The sequence below is a fragment of the Lissotriton helveticus genome, chromosome 8 (assembly GCF_964261635.1).
Source record: "Lissotriton helveticus chromosome 8, aLisHel1.1, whole genome shotgun sequence".
In the NCBI taxonomy this organism is placed as follows: domain Eukaryota; kingdom Metazoa; phylum Chordata; class Amphibia; order Caudata; family Salamandridae; genus Lissotriton; species Lissotriton helveticus.
The window spans coordinates 1,505,175,973-1,505,200,191 of NC_136069.1; the positions used below are offsets into that span (position 1 = coordinate 1,505,175,973).

General features: G+C 43.8%; 1 protein-coding gene across 1 annotated transcript in view; it reads left to right on the top strand.

The window, feature by feature from the left end:
• Positions 1-3,551: 3,551 nt before the first annotated feature.
• Positions 3,552-24,219, top strand: part of RAB30 (RAB30, member RAS oncogene family) — a 164,801-nt gene continuing 144,133 nt past the window's right edge. The window contains exon 1 of the mRNA XM_078658486.1: positions 3,552-3,910. The gene's annotated coding sequence lies outside the window, so the exon portion shown is untranslated. The remainder of the gene's footprint in view (positions 3,911-24,219) is intronic.

The window sequence follows — 24,219 nt, forward strand, 5'->3', positions numbered from 1 at the left end:
GCTGCCACAGCTGTGATGATTAGACATGGAGAGATATCTTACCTGGCAGACTGTTGCTGAGCCGTAAGTTGTTTTCTAACTTCAGCAATTGATCAGTTAAAGATGCAAGATGGGTTAAAGGGGGATGGTGGGTGAGCGAGTGAAAAGAAGGAGGAAAAAAACCACTTGGAGAGAAGAGGGTTGTCTGACTTAACACATGAAAGTATTGAACATAAGGACTTACATTTTTAACATTGAAAGTGTTAGAAATCTAAACAAAACCTTTATGTACAGTTTGGAAAATACGACAAATTCCGACAGATGACCAGTCTGCTTCATTCATCTGCAACGCCACAGGAACTCCTTGATGGGAATAACAATGAATTTCAGATTAAAAGATTAGAAATGCACATGGAAAATAACGAACCTAACATTCAAAAAGCACAACTAAAACAAAATATTTTAAGATTTTAAAAATGTTGACCTAAGGTTGTTATAAGAGGTTTGTTAAAAAAGAATGGTAGAACTTCCGCACATTTATGCCCCGCCACAACTGAATCACGTACCTGTGGCCTACATACGATGTTGTCAAGGAGTCAGAAGCTTAGCTTACCTGTACACAAGCAGGATAAAGCCCTTCTGTTAAAAATCTCACGAGTCCTCCAACACAATGGTCAAGACAGAATGACTCCTGTTACTGGATATAGTCATTTAAACAGAACGCATCTAATGAGACTACCGCACATATCACTAAGCACTTCTACCAGCACCTTATAATCCAATCAGCAATAGGCGACACTAGCAAGCAAACACGCACAGTCAATACACATTAAAGCCTGGACATAAATGCCGTAACACTTGCCTTACCCCTGCCTCAATGTACATTATCTAAGTCATAATGGCTAAAATATTTGCATGCACAACTTGCGAGGTGCTCCATCACATGACCAAAGGGGAGCACCACTTACTCATGTGGCCCTATTGGAATACACAGTAACCAATTGATGATTTGAAAGTTGAACTAACCCATGTGTGTATTAGATCTGATGCTGTACTTAAGGTAACGCGGTTGTATTACATTAGAGAGACTATTGCACAATGATATACCAACGTCCTATACCGACCGTGTTAAAAGAAAAAAAGCACAACGTCTAAAACTGTCAAACGTACCTTAGAGCAACCTGCCACAACGTTTAACTGGAAACTTCAAACATCGATCTGAAAGCCATACATACGCCTGCTTCAGGCCAGAGTGGTAGCAAAACTGAAGTCGAAACAAGTTAAGCAAAGTCTACACCAAGAGGGGAGTGAAAAAGTTCTCGCCTTATGAGCATTCGTGATATTAAAAAGCTGGTAACCAAAAAATGGTCACAATCCAATTTGGAAACTGCTTGGTCATGATATGACTGATGAATACACTACATTTCAGCCTTATGTGGTGGCCATTTCGAAGACAAAAGGTCAAGGACAACAATGGAGCTCCCACTGTTGTCAAGAGGGCCACGCCCCAAAGGCTTACAATGTAAGTAGCCCAATCCGTCTGGAAGCAACCCAACCAATACTAATTACCCCATTGAAAATACAGCACTATAAACCAATATTCTGCACAGAACTCTCTGCAAACACAACCCTAAAGACAGCTCGTACCGTTTGACGTGGCAAAGCACACCCCCTTCTATATAAAGAGAACACAAAAAATATAACGGAAGGAAACCCTTGACCTTTCGCTGTGCTAAGCGTCCATAGATACCTAGGACAACTAAATCTGTATGAGTAAACAAGTCATGTTTCAAACGACTAACTAAACAGAACCTACTTAGAAAATAAATTATATTCTGCATGATTTATATGGCAAACTTGTCAAGCACACGTAAAGATGGGAGTTCCTTGACCTACCGTACAATATGAAAACTAAAGAGGGGGGGGGGGATTTCCTTTCAAGTACAAGTAGGCGAGATTAAATAGTAAACCAAACTGATTTAAAGAAGGTTATCACACGCATGGGTAAGCATATTGCAGTAAGACAAAACAGCCTTAAAGTTGTTACCCAAGAAACAATTCCAAAAATTAACACTCCCATTGCAAGTTATGGACATCTCAGACGGCTCGTATTCCTATCAGCACGATGGTGAATGTTATGAAGCTCCCTTCTTAGTTACAGCAACACAAAATACATCATACGCAGTAAAGGTCTCAATCCCAACAGATAAAAGTACCTAATTTCACAAACAAGAGATAAAGTACAGAAATATGAGATCCAACCTTATTTTAAGGCTGAATGAAGAACGGACACCACCGCCTCGTAATTCTGAGGCTTCACCATTCCGATTATGCAAAGGATGTGCAAGATCGATCATCTGACGCATTCAATTCGCAAAATGCTTCAAGCTGAGATGTTATAAGTCTCAAATAAGGATACGGATCGTGTGCATCGCATAACACTGGTTCTTACCTTCTACTGTAACAACAAAAACACATCACCTGGTGATGCGGGCTTTGCAGCTGAATACAACCGTTCCTAGATTTGGGGGCAATGGATGGCTGTAAGAGGGTCAAGGAAGGCGAAACCAAAGGCTAGAAACCATAGTGCTATTCCTGGAAAAATATCAAGAACAAAACAAAACAGGGGCACCTGAAAACCTTGTTTGAATTGGACTTCATTCAAATCGGGGATGATGAAATAGCTTTTTATGTAGAGAATCCTAATTAATTTACCTAAACATTTTAGGAATATATGATTGAAACGAAGGCACTTTGCCGTAGAAACTACGGTCTGGGTGCACATCAATTAAAATAAAAGGACGCCCCAGGGTCCAATTAATGTAGCCTGTGGAAATAGTTGCCATTTTACATGCATAAAAAGATTTGAAGTGTTCAGAAGAAAATAGAGTTAAATAACATTAATAAGAGCCTATTGCCAGTACACCAAACTGTAGTTTCAGAGGGTGTAATAACACCTCCTCCTCATTTCCCTCCAATCCTATTGCACAACAGAGATATTTCACTGAAAGCTTAACTCACACACGGTCGCCTTAAACACAGCCGTTTCATCTCGCGTGTACCCACAATAATACCCCAGTGTCTCCTACTAGCCTGAAGGTATCCCCACTTTCCTACGCCACAGGGCCTAATACCCCAAAACCCGCGAAGATTATATATGTCCTTGCTCCAATGGCAACGTCGGAGCCGAGCTGCGCCCCACCTGCGGCCGAGGGAAGTGCCCTCCCTACTCCTCAGAATAACCCGTCCCTGGCAGGCCGCCGCCTTCTGCTTTCCTCCGAGGCTGTCGGGCTCCCTTCGTCCCCGGTAAGCCCGGCAAGAAACGCGCCACACAATATGGCCGCCTCCTCCAACTACACTGAGAGCAACTGTCCCCACCCGAAGCCGGACCGTAATTGGCTGACCGAGACCTCGTGGGGTATTCGCACGGGACTTGTAGTCCGTCTGCCTGCAAAGTCACAAAACTAAAGACGGCGCATTGACGTGTCGTTCCTACGTTACCCAGAACCGAACGCTTCTCCGACCCGCCTCCTCGAATCCTACCCTACCCCCTCCTTCCCCAGAGGAATGATGTCATTGTTAGAAAGCAGAGAGAACTCTGCATTCATTGTGCGTCTGCTGCTCTGCACAGGGGCAGCGTCGCAGGAGAGGTCAGGCAGAGCAACAACACAGGCCAGCAGCACGGGGGAGCAGGAGAGCAGCAACACATGGCAATAGCTGCATCCAAAGAAGGTCAGGCACATACTCCAACCTAGAAGCAACATCGCCAAACGGAAAGCAATCACAGCAACCAGAGCACAGAGCAGCATCTTCTTTGAGAGGAGGACGGGTGCAACACATGAGACGCTGTTACAGCATTAAACCACCACTCATGTGCGGCTGATCGGCTCGAGAACCCGCTCTGTATCTACTGGGGAGACCCCCGCAGCAGGTAAGCTGAGCGCAGAGCTGTGATTCCCTCAGATCTAGTATACCGACATCACCAGTGCAACTTGTGTCTGGCGGCTTTTCCTGGCCCTATTGCATATGCACAGCCAGAATTTAGGATTGCATATGAAAATGCGGCGCAGGTCCCAGTCAAGTACCGATGTCCAGTATCCACCAGCTTCAAATGGAGGTTGTAACTAAATCACGTTGTTCGAATAATTTTCATTTTCTTCAAAGATGCATTTTATGCATTTATTATACCCGCCTAGCTATCCAGTTCGCTGCATTGACCATGTTTATGGTAGTGCTGTCCTCACTGTATTTATTGTAGAATGTAGCTTTTTGTTCGTATTTTGTGTGCCTTTATATATCATTTAATACACAAAACAAAGCGCTTGCGGACGAGTAGCACCATATCCCTCTCGTTGTGCGTGGATGGAATTGAGTGCCAACATGTTGCGCTATAGCAATGTTCTGTACATATTTGACAGTGCTCAAGGGACAGGAAGGTTGATGAGCTTTCTTAAGGAAAGGCCCTTTCTGTGATCTGGGGGAGAGCCCCGTAGTGGTGTTTCATGCTTCAAAAGCTTGCCTCGAGAGTGATGATTTAATTTCTTCTAGGAACAGAAGGTGGCTCTGTTGGGTCTACAGCTTGGGCTTAGGTGGACAATCATATATTTCAGAGCTTTGTGCAAAGAATTTTGTGGGTTCTGCCTCTTTAATTTTTTATAGTTTATCTTCACGTAGTAAAAAACATATGACTGGCTCTCAGATGTTTGGTGCGTGTAATGGGATGGGCTGATGTTTCAAGTGTAAGAAGCTGTTATCCAGTAGATCCCAAGAGTAATGTAAAGCAGCTTGAAGTTTGTTCTGGATTACATTGTAAGACGGCGTAGAACTATCAGGACAGATGTAATTTAGTTGGACTTTGTACAGCCTGACAGCTGTGGTTTGGATTCTTTGATGTTTTAGGGATCACTCCTTGGTAGATGTGAATCCTTTACTCATGGAGTATAAAATAAAGAGAGTGAATCTGATGTTTTGTGTTGCTGAATGCAACAATGACATGTGCGGAGAAAGAGCTTTGAGTGAAACATTTTTCTCCGTTTTCTCTAAGTGAGCCATGATCTGCACTCATTCAAAGACTGGGGACATATGCCATATTTGCATGACATATTGCTGTAATTCTTTATCTACAGGATTCCAACTTAGATGACATTCTGACACCAGTGAATGTGGGCAAGGCACTCTTAAGGTGCCAGCAGAGGGGTCTAAATCATTCTCTTTTAGGCCCCTGTCTCATTGGAGTTTATCCTGAATTACTTGTATTATTATTGGCCAATTACTTGGGCATGAGAACAGAAATAGAGAGAATAAAGAGTCTCATAATCCATTTTATAGCAGAATGGTCAAAGTCTGTTCTTATCTTCTTGCTCCAATTATGGAAGAACAACATGATCCTTTCTGAGACTGATCTAATGAACCCTATCTAGTTTCCGAAGCCATCAGCAAGTGTTGTGGTCGATTTTTCAGAGCTTTTTCCAAGAGCAATCTGAATCGTAAGAAGCGATCACAGAAGTTATTGATATTTATTTACTTTTTAATTTTGTTGGTGTTGGCTATTCATAATGTTATGACTTGTTATTTTCAGGTGAATTAGTGGAAATAAATCTTCTGGATGATTTCAGGCCCAGATTGCAATTGCACCATTAAGTTGATCACTAAATTGTGCCCCGATTCATGAACCTACCAGACAAAATTCTAGACTAGAAAATGGCCATGGGTCACATTTCAGCTTACCCCTTAACTATATTTCTTTCAAGAGTGACGTTTCAAATATATGATTAAGTGTATGGAAGCATACTTCATACAAAGTCCATTTGCCTCCAAGGTAGTTCCTTCGTAATTGGAAGCGCATCTCTCTGTTTTCTGTTCTCTCATTCACAAGCTGTACTGACTTCTCACTGATTTCCCTCCCATCCAGCATTTACTAATGCACATATGAACCGTCTTAATGTGTCATTACACTAATGTTTGTAATGTGCATGACACTTGAGGCTGCAGGGCATTGCTAAAGAAACAGGTGTGCCTCACACCTCGAGCAATACAAATTGTCAGCGACATACATTGCACAGCCATTATCACTTTATAGGCTCGATATTCTTGGCCTTCTGTTAAATGCAAGATTGTTTTTTAAATTCTTATTAAATTTCCTGACACTATAGCAATAGAGATTAAAAGCCAGTATCACAGGAATTGAAATATATTATTCAGGTTCACCTTGTACACTTCTAGTAATAGGCATGTCACGATGATTCGCAGGTACGCACTTAGAACATGTCTTGGTTTGTATCCAACGTTCCCTTCAGCACTCCACATTTTTAGTGCAGACATTCCCAAGTACGGCTAACCTTTAGTTACTCGCCAATAAAACTTTTGCATGAACTTGGGGATTTTCAATGGGCCCTAAATTTGAATCCTTTCCTAGATCGCCAAGTGAATCCAGTAAATTTGATCACATCTGGGTTGTTTGTCTGGATTTCAAATATATGGGCACTTGTCACAAGCTTGTGTTCAATGGTCATCCTTTTAATCAACAACACAGCTAACGCTTGCAGTCATTTATTTATTAGACTACTTATGGGAGATTGGCCTCAGCAAGCATATTTTAGGACTAGCCAAGTTAGTGGCACATTATTTTTGTGTAGAAAGTCAGCCTTCTTATTTCCACATCTGGCATTGGCAGACAAAAAAAAATCCAATCCGAACATGTATTTTCTAGCATGCCACATTGCTTCGAAATACAGGGATGGAGGTGGCCTTTATTGTCCAAGATTAACTTGTTCTCTGTACCAAAGTCATTTCGTTTCAGTGGAAGGATGTACCATTCTTCTAGAGTTGCCACCATATTGGCTATAAAATCATGTACTGTCAAAAAAGGGAGGGGGGAGGAATAACCGGGTACACCCTCCTCAATAGTAGAACATGAACAAAAAAAAAACTAACAAGTAGGTTGCAAACTTGTGTTGCACCTTTTGCGAGACTTTTGTGTTCAATAATGGGCTTTGAATCCTCCCATTGCTTACCAATACTTGACATCATTGTCAGTCTTCTTTGTTGCCTTCTGATTGGGCAGCGCTTGATACCACTTCCTATTTTTCCTCTGGCGCACGGACCAAGCACAGATTAATTGTGTTTGGTGTCCCTCCACTGGCCATATGCTGCTCACACTCTGATTCAAGAACTATTTCTTGTAGAGAAAAAAAAGCGATGCTGCAGTCAACGATGGTTGCATCATAGCACTTTTTTTATACCCCCATCCTGTGGTTTTTTTTTTTCCCTCGCGACAGAAGGGTAGAACAAGCATTTACAATGCAATGGTTTCGCCTTTGGAAAAGTTAGAGCTATTGGCATTGTAAATGTTAAAATTTGTATTTATGATTTGGTTTTGAATACAGATAAATAAATGTCATTTGCATTTACATTGTCATTAGCTTAATCTTTCGCAAATGTGAGACCTATTGTACCCTACGGACGAGCTCAGCAGACAGCAATTACTACCACACACACACACCCAGTGCGCCACACACACACACACACACCCAGAGACACACACACACACACACAATCCATTAAAATCCATCTCCATTTGCATTTTGGGACTTGTAGTTTCATGCTGTTGGAGCCAAAACGCGGAAAATTGAAGGTGGTATTTATGGAAACAGAGGGTCACTTTTAAGACAGTAAAAGTCTGATTAAAATAACGTTTCGGGCAAACTGCAGTCTTTAGGACACAAACCCCTTCATATAGTCTGGACAGGGACTGTGGAGGCCGAGGGGGAGGCGCAGACTGTTATAGGTCACAACTGAGGAGGGTGCAGCTGGGGTCGGGAGGGGAGAGCGCTGCGCCTCAGTGCCTTGAACCTTCACTGTGAAACGAGCGGCAATGGCGTCACCAGCTCCAACAACAGCAGAGCGGTTCTCAGTAGCTCTGTGGGGCTTCTTGGCGCTGGCTGCAATATATTGGGGCCCAAGACACTTTCATAAACAGAACAATCACCAACATGAACCCCCACGTAGTGAAAGCACAAAAGACAGCTGTTTTCTAGAAATAAGTACTTTTGGGGCTTCAGATGTGAGAAGAACGCAAAAACTGTTTTAATATCAGTAAACAGAAAAAGACAAAGGGTGTGCTGAAATGTGATCTGACATCATGGAAAAGGTGTCAAAGTAGAAATGAAACATGGCTGTCAGACCGTGGCTTGGAATTTTGAGGCACTTGCCCGTTAGCAATCACTCTCGGCGGGTGGCTGCGGGCCACACGAGCTGATATTTTTCTAATAATATCTGGACGGTAAAGCGCCGACATGGTGCAAATCGTGACTGATAGCACAGTAGCAATAATGAATGTTTATAAAGCGGCTATGCACACCGGGTCCCCTTTTAGAAAGGTAATTCCAGGAATATTTGTATTACACAACAAAGTGCCTTTTGTGCTAGCGCTTGGAACTGAAAGAGCACGGCAGTGCCTGCCGTGCTGCGTTAAAGCTGCAGCTTACACCCGACAAATGTCTGCATTGTGTTAGCCTATCAAAGCAGCTCTGCTCCCGAGTAGAGCGGTGTCGCACAATTGTGACCGGTGCTGCACAGTTAAAACCCACGTCTAGGAATTGCCGTCACTTTCAGTAAGCCCTATAGGGATAGTCAGTGCTGGGTGCACGAGTTATATGGATGGATCTAAAACTCAGACGATTCACACAAGTATCAAAACATGCCCAGCCTGGAGCAGTTTGCTGTTGCGCCTGGGATCAAATCTGGTCAAAGTTGGGGGTCGCAGTCCCACTCATCGCTTCGCAGCACAAATGTACACATTGGTATTCATATACAGGATTCTAACATAGTGAAATAAACTTCTTTCAAATAAGGGCACCTCTGTTTCACTCAGTTGTGTGATCCTCGGCAAACATCTTTGTTCTCGTTCCCCACCCAGTATACTCCTCAGACCAACAGTAAAGGATCTGACAGCGCAAGTACACCCAGTGAAAGAAATATATAGAAACACTGACCTCGAGGACTAGGCCCCGCCCATCGCTTCAATGTAGGCTTCCAGTCCCCCTTAACAAAAGATGCAGACAGCAGTCAGCAAAATATCTGACCTGGAGGCTGGAGCTATTCACGGCGACACATACATAGAAACGCCCAACATAGTGCAAAAAAACATAATCAGCATTCGAAAGTGCTAGGATATACTTATCAGATATACATTACAGAAAGACTAAAAACCTTATCACAAACACGCCTCTCAGTGTCTCTGTTCGCTCTCCTTCCCAGCTCCGCGGAAGAAGACAGGAAGACGAGGCCACCCTGAGCCCCCCACCCGCCATCCAAAGCAGACAAAACGAAAAGCACGCCCGCCTGGCGAGGCCACAAGGATGGCAAACAAAAGCAGCCGTCCACAAACACATGCGAACAGCAGGGGAGAAGAGAGGCACCGGGGCACACGCGTGCCTCTTTTGAGGACCACAGACTATACAAAGACAGAGCACCGGCACTGCACCCTAGCACCACGTGCACCTGCCATCTCGAGCCTTTGCGGGGAGCCAGTCACTCGGCCTGGGGCATTTACCGAAAAGGACATTGGATTAAACCGCACATCACACCTGCCAATCGCACCAAAAGAGGGCAAATAAATCAACCCGCAGGTGGAACGTGTCACAAGGGAGTGGAAGTCAAATTGTACAGAAAACAGACATCACTGCTATCCAACAACAGAACACAAATGCTTAATTAAGATAGCTGACGCGTGGACTCCATCGCCGGGTTGGAATACAACGCCCCGTGCACAAAATTCAGGTATCCTCAACTCACACGCCTTTGGACGACAGTACTGGTAAAAAGTAACACTACATGCGTGAGTTCAGACAGAGAATAAGTAAGCGTGATGTGCGCAGCAAACACTGCCCGCACCCTCTCACCATCACTCAACACACCATTAGAGCACAGCAGCGAACATAAACCAGTCGTGCAAAACCGAAACTCACATACGAGCCCTGCCCAAGAGTACACACTGTTCACTCAAAGCTGTGGAGAGGAGGGGACCGAGGCTGACACTCCTATCTATACCAAATGCACTATAATAAACACCAGACACCCCGCGCTACAGACTTCAGTGAGGGGGTCCAGCCGGATAAGCAAAAGGGTTGGCAGAGGACGACCGACCCCAGCCCACACACTCTGAAGGACCAGGCGAGCGCAAACATCCCTAGCACCCCAGGGTCGCACCCTGTTCGGACTGCACGGGAAGGAGAAGCCACCGTTGCACCTTTCGCGGTGGGCAGGACGCTCTACATCCCGGTTCGCTGAAGGGTCCCGCGGATGGCACAGGCCTGCCCGGGCACTGTCCCGTGGGATCTGGTACTCCAGTGACCAGGAGGTACCCACGCGTGTGCCTCTCTGCCCGCCCTGCCCCATACCTGGCAGGGTCTTGTGCGCCGTGTTGCCCATGGCTCGGGTCCATGAGCCACGGCCGACTTCCCCAGCTGCAGCTCCCGCAGTCCCGTTTCTGGAGCCCCAGCACCCCGTAGCTCCCGGCTCGCGCTGCCTCCGCCGGGGCTCGCGCTGGTACTGCCACTGCCTCTCAGAGCAGCAGGGCTGGCGGAGCTCCCGCGGAAGGGGGGCGGGAAACGGACAGGGGCGGGAAACAGACAGGGGGAAGAAGGCACGGAGGGAAACAAAATACACGGAGAGCGGGAGGGGGGCGGGAAACGGACAGGGGGAAGAAGGCACGGAGGGAAACAAACACGGGCTTACCTTCACTGCAAGGAGAGAAAATGGCGGACACAAGCTTCCGGATTTTGAGCATTTGTGGGCGTGGAGGGGGGCGGGAGAGGACACGAACGGCGGGAGGGGGGCGGGAGAGGACACGGACGGCGGGAGGGAGGCGGGAAACGTGCACAGGACAGCGAGGGGGGGGCGGGGGCGGGGAGGCACACGGAGGGGGGCGGGAATGGACAGCGCATCTGAAATCACTTTCAGTGAAAGGGGAGGGAACGGGAAAAAACGAAACTCCGCCCAGGGAAAAAATCTCGGGAACGCCCCCGAATCTGGTCCGGCCTTGACGGACAGATCCGGCACCCAATGGCTAGCCTCCATTTATGGAGCTAGCCAATGAGAGCCGGGGGACGTTCCCGAAGTGCTTATTATCGACATAGGATTTCACCTGCGCTGAAGAGCTGCGCAGAGCGCAGCCTTCGGCAGGCGAAACCCAAAAAGCGCTATGAAGTAGCCAGCCCTGGCCGCTTCTTAGTGCTTTTTTCCCGTCCCTTTTCGATGTACTTTCTTCCCCATTTAGTGGTCTGGCGTTTGAAAAATGTGAATACAGGGAGAGGTTTGTTGACGCTAGCAGGTCTTTGGAAGTATCCACAAAGGGAATCCTGCTTCATTAATGTTAAAGCAACATGGATTCTGCAAATTCTTCTAAATGCCTCGCTTGATCCGTCACAGAGCAAACCAACAATAGTGCATGAGGACCCCTACACCTCTATACCTTGCACAGCAGAGGTATGTTTTCGTACACAGTACTGCGTTAGCTTTTACATAATCAAGTCCCAATCTGCCTTGTAATTCTGCTGCTATCAATGCCAGTTTGATGCTGTGATTGTCATTCCTGATAAAACAAAATGTTTTTTGTCCCCAGACTAAAACTAAAACTTGATGGAACGACAACTTGCACTTAAGTATGATCAACAAATGTGATTGAAATATCTGAATGCACGACCAAGTGCTGAAGCTGCTATTCAAGGGGAGAAGTTCACGTTTTTAAATGCTCCCCTAAACTATAAATCCTGCTCTAATTGAACTTACAAAGCTAAGTAAATATCAGTATCGCACATAGAAATAAGTTCTGTTTAGTTAATGGGAAGGCCTAATTTGTAAAAATTATATTACTGTTTAAACAGAGTTTAATTGTTTGAGTTTGTGAAAAACGCAGGCAAAAATGGAAAACCTCCATATGACGCGTCTTATTAACTGTCGCTTGTTGCTCACTGGACAGCTCCTTCACAGGAGGGCCCTGTTCACTGTAATGCCTATGAATATAATAAGTATATACATGTTTACGTGTGTTTGTGTTTTTTTTTTTTTTTGTTATAGCGTGATCTAAACCTGAAGGTATTATTGAGCTTTATGTGAGCACCAGTTACATTACACATTGATGTTTTTTTAAATTTCATTGTTATGGGCTCGGGTAGAATAAGTGATTGCCTAGAATCACATAATGTTGAGTCGACGCTGAGACTAGAACCTGGTTCCCCCAAATCTGAAGTCGGCAGCTTTGGCTGTTACACCACATCCCCAGTTTCTGAGCTATGGAAGTATCTGGTACAGGGGTGTGGAATTTAATAAAATATCTACTTGTCCATCAGGCATGTTGCTTCACAAAATCTACTTGTCCTGTAACAAAATCCACTTGCCCCTTTTGTGCCATTTAATTAGGCGACACATTATGGCAGCAATCTGATTATATCAGAGTGCTGATATAGGCTCTCCGATTGTGCCAGGGCTCATACAATAGTAGGTTTTGAATACCAGTAAATCCCTTATGTTACCATGTTTCCGCAGAACTACATACTGGGGCTGAAAGTAGTGGTAAGCATAGTTGCAGGGTTGGATTACCCTTTTGAGTCTGTGCAAACCTACTAACTTGCATGTTCTGAAGCTTTTCACCAACTCTTGTCTAATATTTTCCCATACTGAGAGAGGCTGTAAATGTATTCCCAACTGTGGAAGACATAAAACGTCTCCAAGGGTTGGGGAAAAAAGTGGTTGGATGGAAAGTGAATTTGCAAACACTTAGATTTTTGCATGAGCAAATCTACACATGCATATTTGCTCATGTTAAAATGCAGATCACATATTTTCTCGGAGTACCATTTTCTAGCCTACTTCTGTATATTCTTGTAAATTTAGGAAAGCCATATATTTGCACTTAATGAAAGGACATATACCATGGGTGCACTTCTGAGACTTTCTTTATTAATTGGACCCATAATTAAGTCTGGCATTACCCATGACCTTTTGTGTTTATTAAAAAATTGTCTCTCTCTTTCTATCGGCTGGCTTCACTCTGAGTGATAGCATTTTGCTCTTTCACAAGAAGCATATTGGCACACAAAGTATATTTGTTCAGTGCCAGAACCTACTGTGACAATGTGTGCTTTTTGAGACCCAAAACAATTGTTGCTTTTGCCAATGTTTCTTATAATGGTGAGTACCCAGCAGTTCCCACGCCAATTAGGTTTTACAAAAACCAAGCCAAAACAAGTCGCACATTGACAAAAGCAAAAGGCTGACCACCAATTTCAGACCTACTGGCTTTGCCAATGCTTGTTTATTTTTACGTTTCCCATAATCTTATTGAAACCGGTTGCACTGATTTTCTATTATAAATATTTTTTGAGAAATACTAGCATACATCAAAACATTTTACTAAATGATGCTGCAAAGAATTGGTACATAAAAGTTTGCAGTAGTTGAGCAAAATATTTTTTTCCTCCTTGCATTTTTTGGTGATCATAATATTTTGAAAGCAAAAAATCTATCTTGCTTTCGAACTTCTGCAAATGCTTGCAACTGATCAGAGAGCCTCATATTACTAAACTTTGAAAACGTGTGTTCACATTTTTATACTAGAACCGCTGTCAGTAGTGCAGTTCGATCTTACAACATTTACTTAGAGTGCTCACACTAATAATAAAGCTTTTGCATTAATGAACCATAAATAAAAGTTGACACAAATATTACCTTAACTGCACACATGGTCCTTCCCTGATCGATAATGTGGTACTGTAAACTGGAAGCCAAAGGGTTTGTGCTGTAGGGGATTGAGTCTACTGGTCCCAAGGACGAAAAAAACATTGACCCCATACAATATGTCCTGGGCGGCCTATAGGAATTCCACATCTATGCAGGGGCACTTGTCACATTATGGAGGCTCCTCATTGTATCGCCTCATGGGTGAAAGGTAAAAAAACACTGTTACATTGAGCATAGGCGAGACCTATTGGCTTTGCAAATGTTTATCTTGTCGCTTTCTTTTGCATTGTCTAAGATGTCAATAATAAACATTTGCGGGTATAGTTAATATGCTGCAGCGCTATTTACAAAGAGGAGGGTAATGGTTAAAGCTGTCTTTAAGAATACAATTTTTAATCCGGGACAACCTCACTTGTTTGATATGAGTAGTTCCTAATAGGGAGACCTAGATAAATCTGGCGATAGGATCCCTGTAAGTGGTTGTGCTACAAACATACTTCTCTTAGTTATCTATTATACAACTTTTATCCATATGTACTTATGTACATTATAGTTTGTATTATGTAAGAAACAAGACTTAAATGATTTTTGGACCTCTTTGGAGTTCCAAATCTTTTAAATGAACTTGAAACTTGAAGAAGCAAGGCTTGTTTGTTTATTATAGGTTACTCATCCTTTGAAAATTGATATCAATATTAAACCAGAGTTTTAATGGAGATCCAGAGCAAAGTTTTCTGTGCTTGTGGTCTGTTGCGAGTGAAAAGTGAGATGTTCGCTTTTTTGGGGGGGGGGGCAAAAACTAGCCCCCCCCCCCCCCCGCTACAGTCTCTCCTGAATGCCTGACAATCTTTTGGATATGGTACATGCTGGCTAATAACTGTAACCTGAATAAATATATTTTCTTGTGTACCCACACTGCAAATTGAAAAGTATTGATGCACTCCAAGTATTTTATGACTACGAGGCTGATGTATGAAAGGGTCTTACTCATATTGTGTATGTTGGAAAATGCGATTTTCAGAAGGATCACACAAAATGTTCTGTGGCAAATCTAGGACCATTCATATGCGGGAACAAAGAACCTCTTGTGTTCCTAGATTATAAACTAAATTTAAACTGAAAAAAATGCCATGAGGAGTAAATATCATGGATTTTTTTACAGACTGGCTTATTGCTTTCAGAGAACAAACCTAAGAAAAAGTTGAGCATCTTTAAAAATAAATCCAGCTGTCTCAAAACATGAATTAAGTAATGATTCGTTGATCTTGGTGCTTAATGCTAGTTATGTAAGTGACTGGAAAGTTCTAAGCTAACAGAAAACAGAAGATTTCTAAGGGGTTCTGCAGAAAGGGTTTCCTTGGAGATTAGCCCCTGAAGTTGAGCTTTGCAGTTGGTATCTGAAGGCAGCAAAGTAAGAAAGGTGTAGTGGTGTAATGAAATTACTGCAGGACAGTATGTCATTTGCACACCAATGTCATTGTGAATGTAAGGTCGAACTCCCCCCCCCCCCCCCCCCCCCCCCACACACTTTAGAAATTTAAGCAATACACTTCTATTTTCTGGGAAAACAACCTCGCCTCATTTTGTGTTCACGTGCAGACCAGGGGCATCCCAAAATGGATCCCGCAGACCTCCATTACTCAGGTTCACTCATACACAAAATTCATGCACCATGCAGACCATGTACACAAACGCGTACAACATACACTTGCTTGGGATGTTAGTACAAGGATCCGGGTTGGAGCATAGAGCAGAGCTTTACACGATTGGCCCAGTAGGCTTCTGCCCCGTTACAGATAATAAGCATTTGCAATGCAATCGGTCTCGTCTTTGGGACCTTTATATGTATTCATCTATGCAGCACATTAGCCTGGGTGCTGAAACATCTACTGTTTTTAGGTCTCGCTAGACGAAAGCAAAAGCAAAGCTTTTGCTGTCTATGCGAGACAACTTATGTAGTTACTTTTCGGGGAATGTAGACAGCAGAGTTCCACGCGCTTTCCCTTGCCGAGATTGCACCTCGGGAGCGCGCACGTCGCCGTGCCTCATATTCCCATTGCAAACAAAGCCACTCTCACGCATGCGCACATACACACACTGCATACACACACGCACCCCCCCTTAAACAGACACACGCTGCATACACACACGCACCCCCCCTTAAACAGACACACGCACGCACAGACACACTAAAACATACACACACGCGTACACCCCCACCCTCAACCCACTCACCGGGCTCCTCTCCCCTTACGCATGGGAAGGCACTGTGGAGCTCTGTGTCAGAAGGAGCACTGTCTTAAATCCCCGCCGCCTCCCACAGCGGCATTGTAGGGAAATTAAAAGTTGCCTCCCCGTAAACACCGCCGCAGGCCGGGAACCTCGGGAGCCTCAGAAATCACGAGCGCAGCTCCTCTGACGTCAGACGAGGAGCCGCGCTGGGATTGGTGCCGGTGGGGCCGTTGCCTAGAAACGGAAGACTCGTCGACGCCGGGCGGGAGGGGCTGCTTCGCTGCTCACCCGGGCAGCCTAACAGCGTGCTGCGCAGTTTTCATTATGGACGCCAGCTTAAGTAATGGCGGCTGCTTCTTTGCATTTCTTTTAAATACACTCCCTGCACGTAATCTGCTTGGACGCTTCCTCCTTTGTTTCCTCTCCCTCCTGCATCTACACCCTTCATATGCCTTTGTTTAGTTTTTTAACCGTAGCGCCGGGCTATAAATTTAAAATGCGCTCCGCCCCTTCTAAATCTGTTGGTGTCACCTATCGTGCGTGGGGCTAAACCCTTCTATTTACAGCTGTTTACAAACTATTGTGCACCCGGCTGGAATGCCCGGGCGGGCGCGGTCATGTTTATATGAAATAAAAGTGAAGGCTGCTATTCCAAACTGTGCCAGAGTCAAGGACGTACACAATAACAGTCCGCGCTTTTACAAAAACAAGAAAGAACCGAGATGAGGCAGAGGCGCTGTTTTAGTGTTGTGCGGCGCGCTGAACTGTGCCAGAGTCAAGGACGTACACAAGAACAGTCCGCGCTTTTACAAAAACAAGAAAGAACCGAGATGAGGCAGAGGCGCTGTTTTAGTGTTGTGCGGCGCGCTGAAAGTTTAAAGACATATCCAAAGAACAATGGTTCCTGTGGCATACGAATATATAGAATATACAATACTCGACAGCTTAAATAAGCAATATTCACTTGTAACAGAGAAGGGTCTAGCAGAAAAAGAAACACACATATGCAAAATTTATAAGAAAGACTTCTTATATTTCAACTCATGAAAAGTATCCATATTTACAACAGCAACACATATACAAAAGGTTGTATGTACAGTGTAAAGTGCAGTGCGTCCCAAGTGATTATGTGAGCAAAAACAAACACAAATAATGAATGATCTATACAGTTTTGCGTTATGGGTATTTACACAGGGAAATGACCAAGCAATCTGATACAATAATTGTTAGCAGTGACTATATGAAATCACAAATCACTGTGCTAATAGGTTCCTTCCCTATAGCGTCGACGGCGTTTCGACCTGCTTGATGGAGGTCTCGTCAGGACTAAGCAGTGAGGGACATCTCGTAGTGTCTCGGTCGGCTGTTTGGTAAACAGTGGAGTTACCAAACAGCCGACCGGGAAAGTGCGATCGAGCGATTCCGCGTCCGAAGAGCAGGTATTACCCTGCTTCTCCAACTGCAACCTGCGTGCCACCAGACTCAATTACCACGAGCAACCACAGTGTGCCCGGCTGGGTACACTGTAAGTCCGATTTAATTTACTTTATCACGCATGGGTTGCGTTAAGCCGAGACACTACGAGATGTCCCTCACTGCTTAGTCCTGACGAGACCTCCATCAAGCAGGTCGAAACGCCGTCGACGCTATAGGGAAGGAACCTATTAGCACAGTGATTTGTGATTTCATATAGTCACTGCTAACAATTATTGTATCAGATTGCTTGGTCATTTCCCTGTGTAAATACCCATAACGCAAAACTGTATAGATCATTCATTATTTGTGTTTGTTTTTGCTCACATAATCACTTGGGACGCACTGCACTTTACACTGTACATACAACCTTTTGTATATGTGTTGCTGTTGTAAATATGGATACTTTTCATGAGTTGAAATATAAGAAGTCTTTCTTATAAATTTTGCATATGTGTGTTTCTTTTTCTGCTAGACCCTTCTCTGTTACAAGTGAATATTGCTTATTTAAGCTGTCGAGTATTGTATATTCTATATATTCGTATGCCACAGGAACCATTGTTCTTTGGATATACACTTTGCCCTGGTTCCGCTGTGAGTAGGGTTCCCTTGTTTCCCCTTTTCGAAAGTTTAAAGACAAGCATTTGCAATGCGATAGGTCTCGCAATTGTGAGAGTTTGAGCTATTGGCGTTGTAAATGACAATGCCTTATTTTATGTTTTACAAACTAACACGTAAATAAAAAGCATTGCCATTTACAATGCCAATAGCTCAAACTCTCACAATTGCGAGACCTATCGCATTGCAAATGCTTGTTTAACATGGAGGGAAAGTAAGCACCAAACTGCGTGACACGCCAGGTATGGGAACACATTGAGAGAAATATTGCCTTTCAGCGGGAAATGGTATAGTCCAAAGTTCTGTTTTTATTATAAAATAAGGGCCTCCGGTGGTCATATCACTGAATATACAAGATTTGAAAAAAATATTGTCTAAGGGTGCTCGTGGAAGGCGATTTCTATGGACTGGAATGCTAAAGTGATTCTGGTATTTTACGGACCTCTGCTGGTCGTTTTATATCAAGACATTTAAATAGAGGCAGTTGCCAGAAAAATGTTAAAGTCCCTCAGCAGAAAGAAATTCTGGTACTTTACTGAACTCTACTGGTCGTTTTGTATCAAGACAGTTAAATAGAGGTAGTTGAACAGGAAACAAAAGTCCACAAGCGGAAGCAGACACGCCCTAGGGTTGATCTCTAGAGCCCACAGAGTGAATACACATATAAGTATATATAAGAGGTCTCGAATGCTCGACCTAAAAAGGTGTGGTCACCACCATGGATTCAGGAAACACAATACACTGTCACCACCCCAAAGTAAGTCTTTAATTGTTGGACTTGGTGAACTGATGCCTAAGACTAGAGAACGTGCTGCATATCTTCTCTTAGAGTGTGTCTGATTGGCAAATGCAGATGAATGGAGTATACCATTACTAGCTAATAAATAGAAATCAAAGAGAGGTGTCTATATCAGAAGAGGTTATCTTTTGAATATTGTGGTTCAACAGCAAAGACTAATGTCGGCAATCTAAAGCCTCTGGTTTTCTATAAGGCAGAGATAAGGACAGACTCAATGAGTCGGTATATCTTTAACTGTCATCAAAAAGTTTGTGTATCAGTGCAAACCACAGGCATTTAAGACCACAGAGGGACAGATTCAGGAAGTATTTCATGGTACTGAGATACTGTGAGAATTGGAGTCTTTGATGCAGTAGGAAGACAGCTGCCAACCTGGTCTCTTTCTTGTGGCAGTTTCCCTGCAAATTGTTGTGCTACATTTTCAAATTTTTGTGCAAAGATAACTCTTGCATCAAAGAGAATATAATTTGTGTGAAGGTAAGTTATTGTGCTGCGTTTTCAAAGTGGGAAATGTTTTATTGAAGGTTGTTTGCAGCATGAAAATATAAGACTGGCACAGGTAGTGGGTGATCAGTTTTGCTGCATAGGTGCTATAATTTCATACCTTCGTGTTCATCTAGCTGTGCATCAAACATCCTTCTCTCATTGGGTAGCGCTTTTTTGGTAGAGAAAAAGATTAGGAAGGTCTTTTATCAAATTAAACTGCATAGGAACAGGTGAGGAATGGCTAGGAGATGTGACATAGGGGCTAAGTTGTAGAATTTGGAAACCATAGAACTGGGTTCCAATTCAGCACTGGGAAGATGTGTAGATTCTGGGCAAATTACATTGTCGTTGATTCAAATTGCAAATACCTGTGTTAGCTGGCAAGAAAGTTCATTCATTTAACCACATGATATTGACATTTGGTATTACCTGCATATCAAGAGTATGAATTTTGACAGGACCAACACAGTATTTCATCCTTCTGAAGTTGAAAAATGAGTATCATTAAGTTGGCTGATAGAACAGTGCTTGGGAATAGCAAAAACTGCAATATAAAGTTATTTCGCAGTAGCATAAAACGATTATTTAAAATGCAACAATTCCCTTTCTCTCTAGTAATGTGCCAAGTATATGTACCCTACACATGCTGGGTTATGTTACCCTGTCTCAATTCTTCCTGCACACACCATTCCCCACTATATACAGCACTTCAGGTTCTAACGTCTCCACATGTAATAAGAGGTGCAATCGGCAAAGCTGCTCTTCTGCAGAGCTAGTTCGGGGCTATATCAAATATCTAAAATAAAAACAGAGAAGTGTGGTGAAGGAACAACGAGGGAAGGTCAAACATGGTGATAAATGAAGGGGCTGGAAAGAGGAAAGCAAGGTGCTGGCTCACTGTGTCAGGCACCTGATGAATACTGAACAATCGGTCTAAAGCTTATCTCTAATGGTACATTGAGGAAGCTGGGTACTCGTTGCAGTAACCCCACTTTTTTTCCTGGTACCTAATGCAACTTTGACTGAAGTGTACTGGGTTCCTGCTAACCAGGTCTCCAGTACTAGTCTTCATTCCCTAAAACTGTATAATTGTTTCCCCTGTTGATAATACCTTTAGCTCCCACTGTTAATCTCTAAAAAATGGTACCCTGGTACCTAGTGCTTGCAGTACTTAACAGGGGCTCCAAGTGCTGCAGCAGTAATTGTCGACTTTTCGAACTGAAAATAATTCCTATTTAAAAACGTACTTATCTGAACAATTTGCTTGTGGTTCCTAAGCATACTTAAGGATACTTGCTATTTTTATAAATTGGTGTAGATCTCCTTCTTGAGTTGTCTCATTTATTGACTATTGTGTGTATTTGCAGATGTCTTGCTCTCCTCAGTGATAAGCCTATGGCTACTTGACCACTCTACCCCTAGAATAGCCCCCTGTCGACTCATAAGGGAGCCCCTGGACTCTTTGCACCATATATCTCATTTTTGTATATAATATAAAGAGCCGACTTCCTACAGCACTCTTAATACACATGTATCCGCCAGGCGAGTGCCATGTTTTTATGGAGATTTTAAATATTTAACATCTGGTCTTTGCAGCCTTGTCTATATTGCAACAGGCTAGGGGCACATTTATGACTGCTACTTTAACACCTGTAGACCAGATGTAAGGAAAGAAGCTTACTTTCATTGTCCATCCTGTTAGAAGCATATACCGCACCTTTGGATGATGTGTAGAGGACTTTAATTTTACTTTCACCACTGAGTACACATATTTTTGTTCACTTTTTTGTCACGGTTGAAACTGGATAGGTGAGGTTTAGTGGCTTAATCTGCGGATCCGCGAGACATGACTCATTATCCTAGGTTTTTCACAGGACGAGGTTGTATGTTTGTTGTAGGTGGAAGGCAGGGTTTTAGTACAGATAAGTATGGACCTACTTAAGGAGGAGTTGACTCCTTTATTGCATGTTGGGCCCTCCATTACAGCATCAGTAGGGTAATTGTTCCAGTCAGAACACCATTCTCACTCCAGATGTAATTAACTGTCCTGGCACTAGGGTTAGCCCTAGTACATAGATCACAATATTCCTTTATCGGTGTACAGACCAAAGCAAGCCCGGGTCTGGCTTTAGACCCTAATTAAAGAATGAACCTGCTCTCAGCCCTGCCCGTCCACCCATCCTTTAATGCAATCTTTTTTACACAACTAAAAAATGTAAAATAAAACAGCATCCGCAAACTGCGTTTTTAGTAACATTTGAACCGAAAATGGGCAGATTATACGACAGATGGATTATGTGGCAAATGCAGCAAATCCATAATTATGCGACAAACTCCTCAGCAGCACAATCGCATAATTCCAGTGGCCCTCTGTATGATCTAGCAACACATGCAATATATCCATACTTCTTATTCTTCCTATATTACATTGGATTTGCATTTTCCAATCAGTGCTTCGCTCTCTTCTCTTTCTACTGCTTTCTTCCTCGTCTTTCCCTATCACAATTTGTGTTCGTTCTCTATTACTAGCAACCTTTGCAATTAATTTCAAAGTTCTTCTAGCCCAGTGGAATATTATCGATTCAGGGTGTTCCACCATACAATGTCTGTTCATTAGACCATGTTTTATATTTTTTTCTGTTTGTAGAAAACTTTTTCTGAAATGAGAAAAAAAAGGAATCTTGGAACTTGACTTGTGAGACGAGTGGCAGGAATTATATTTTCGCAGCAGTCCTCAAGGTTCTCTAAAACTGAAAACGAAAGCCTTGTTAGTTCCCAGACTGTTCGTAAAGGGCTAAAAGGGACGCTGCAGAAGCTTTATGTAACTGCGTGTCTTGGAAACGGTTAATAGTTTCTATCTCCTTTGCTGTTTTGACTCAAACTGAGTCCTGACGGCTGCCGCTTGTAGCATTTGGCAGCTGTGAGTTCTCCGGACAACATCTCGCTGAGTGCCTGCGGGGCTCCCTGTTTACAGAAGAGGATAAACAGTCCGAATCACGCTGGCTTACCCCAGACGCACTTTCACGCACATGTTTTTTGTACACCGAGTCCCATCTTCGAGCAATTGTTGCCGGCGGGGCAATTCCTTAAAGAAAGTAAGGCTGGTTGATTAAATTCGGCATTCCCGCCTGAAAAATAAGAGCACAATGCATTTCCTTCCTCTTCAGTGCGCAGTTAAAGGAACGCAGGCCTCCGACTGCCCCCTTTGTTTTCCAGGCCTTTCTTCTTCTGAAAACCGTGTTTTCCTGGCTTTTCCATTTGGTATGCAGGGCTTTCAATTCCAGTGGGAGAAACACAATGGAGCTCTGATGAGCGCGCCCCTCGATGGAAGCAGCCCCCTCCCCTGTGCTGCAGAGACTTTTTTTTCTTTTAAAGGAAACTACGGGCGCTGGCAGAAGTTTAAAAAAATAACTAAAAAACAAAACAAAACACCTCTACTGCTCCAGCGCCGGACCGTTACATTTCCCCACCAAGCCTCCCACTGCATTTGTAGCATTGTCAGTGAATAGCAAGAACAGACTTTGCAGTTTCTTTTTGTGCGAGTAGTCATAGGTTTATTGGGAGGAAAGAGGTCGTGTTACTACTGTGCCCCCCCTCATTAAATGACCCCAGAGCCTATAGTCCGGAAGTGCAGCCAGAAAGTGATGCGTACATTGTGCCTCCAGGTGCACATACCACGCAGTGGTTGTTGCGTCACAGGGTGGCCCTGTCCTTGAGGACACAAGAGTTACTACAAATATTTTCCTGTGGTGTAAGTTGGGAAACGCTAAGGGGGTGGCAGTTCCCTCCACAGTGACGTAACACGAAATTATGTGCCCACCCCCACTGCAGACTGTGAAGAGAGGCCTCCAAATCTGCTATATATCACAGATATTCCTTGACCTGAATAGAGGCCCCCTAAAGGCTTGGGGGCCCTTGAAGGATTGGGCTCCGTACGCCGCAGGGGCCTGCGTTACACCCCTGCCCCTCTATGTCCACCCTAACGGCGACCTGGTCATATTTCAGCTGGCGTGTGTCACAGCACGCATCCCACACCAATTCCGGCCTGAGGGGGAATGTCGCGTGATATAGTACGTTTTGGGATTCCATTGGCTCACTTCTATGTGGCCACTCTGGTGTTAGGGATGATTGTTCGGTAACAGGGTGTCATTGATTACACACTTCTAAAGATGCTAGATTCCGGAAATAGAATCTTAGTTGGTTATTCCTTATGTGCCTTCCTCACTCAGTGCTGTTCAAGTGGTCAAAAGTGTATATGAGACTGTAGGAGTGATAAAGGGGATAGTAGATGAGAACTTGGATTCTTAAAGAGAATGTGAAGCAGGCTTTGAACGCCCATCTTTTTTTATCAAGAGTTAAAAACAAGCCTTACCAAAGTAATTTGGACTGGGTTTAATGCGGTAACGCAAACAACGTTTGCACATTAGGGCACTATGCTCGTGAGAGAGCCAGCAGGAGTGGATAGAAAGGGCTTTACTTGTAAAGAAGGCTCTCATACAGCTCAGTGTAAGCACTCAAGTGGCGGAGAAGGATACACCCAAACAGCCAATAACATTAGGTGAGATATTAATATTCCACTGGGCTCAGCCAAGGCGTGATTGAAAAAGTCCACACTAGCTAAAAGATGGTGGTCAAAGAAAATCAGTGGTTGAAAGGAGAGGACTCAAAGCTCACTGTACGTATATGGTTAGCAATAGGTGTGGTGTGGCGCCGCGGCTAGGGCGACTGATGCTGGAATCTGGGGATCACGGTTCGATCGCCGGTGGCAGATTAGCCCAGCACCATGTGACTCTGGGCAATAGCTTGCTTAATCTTCCCGACGGCCCCCAGCGCCTAGAGACCCTTACGGGTGATGGTTCGCGCTTTACAAATGTGGATTATTATTATTATTA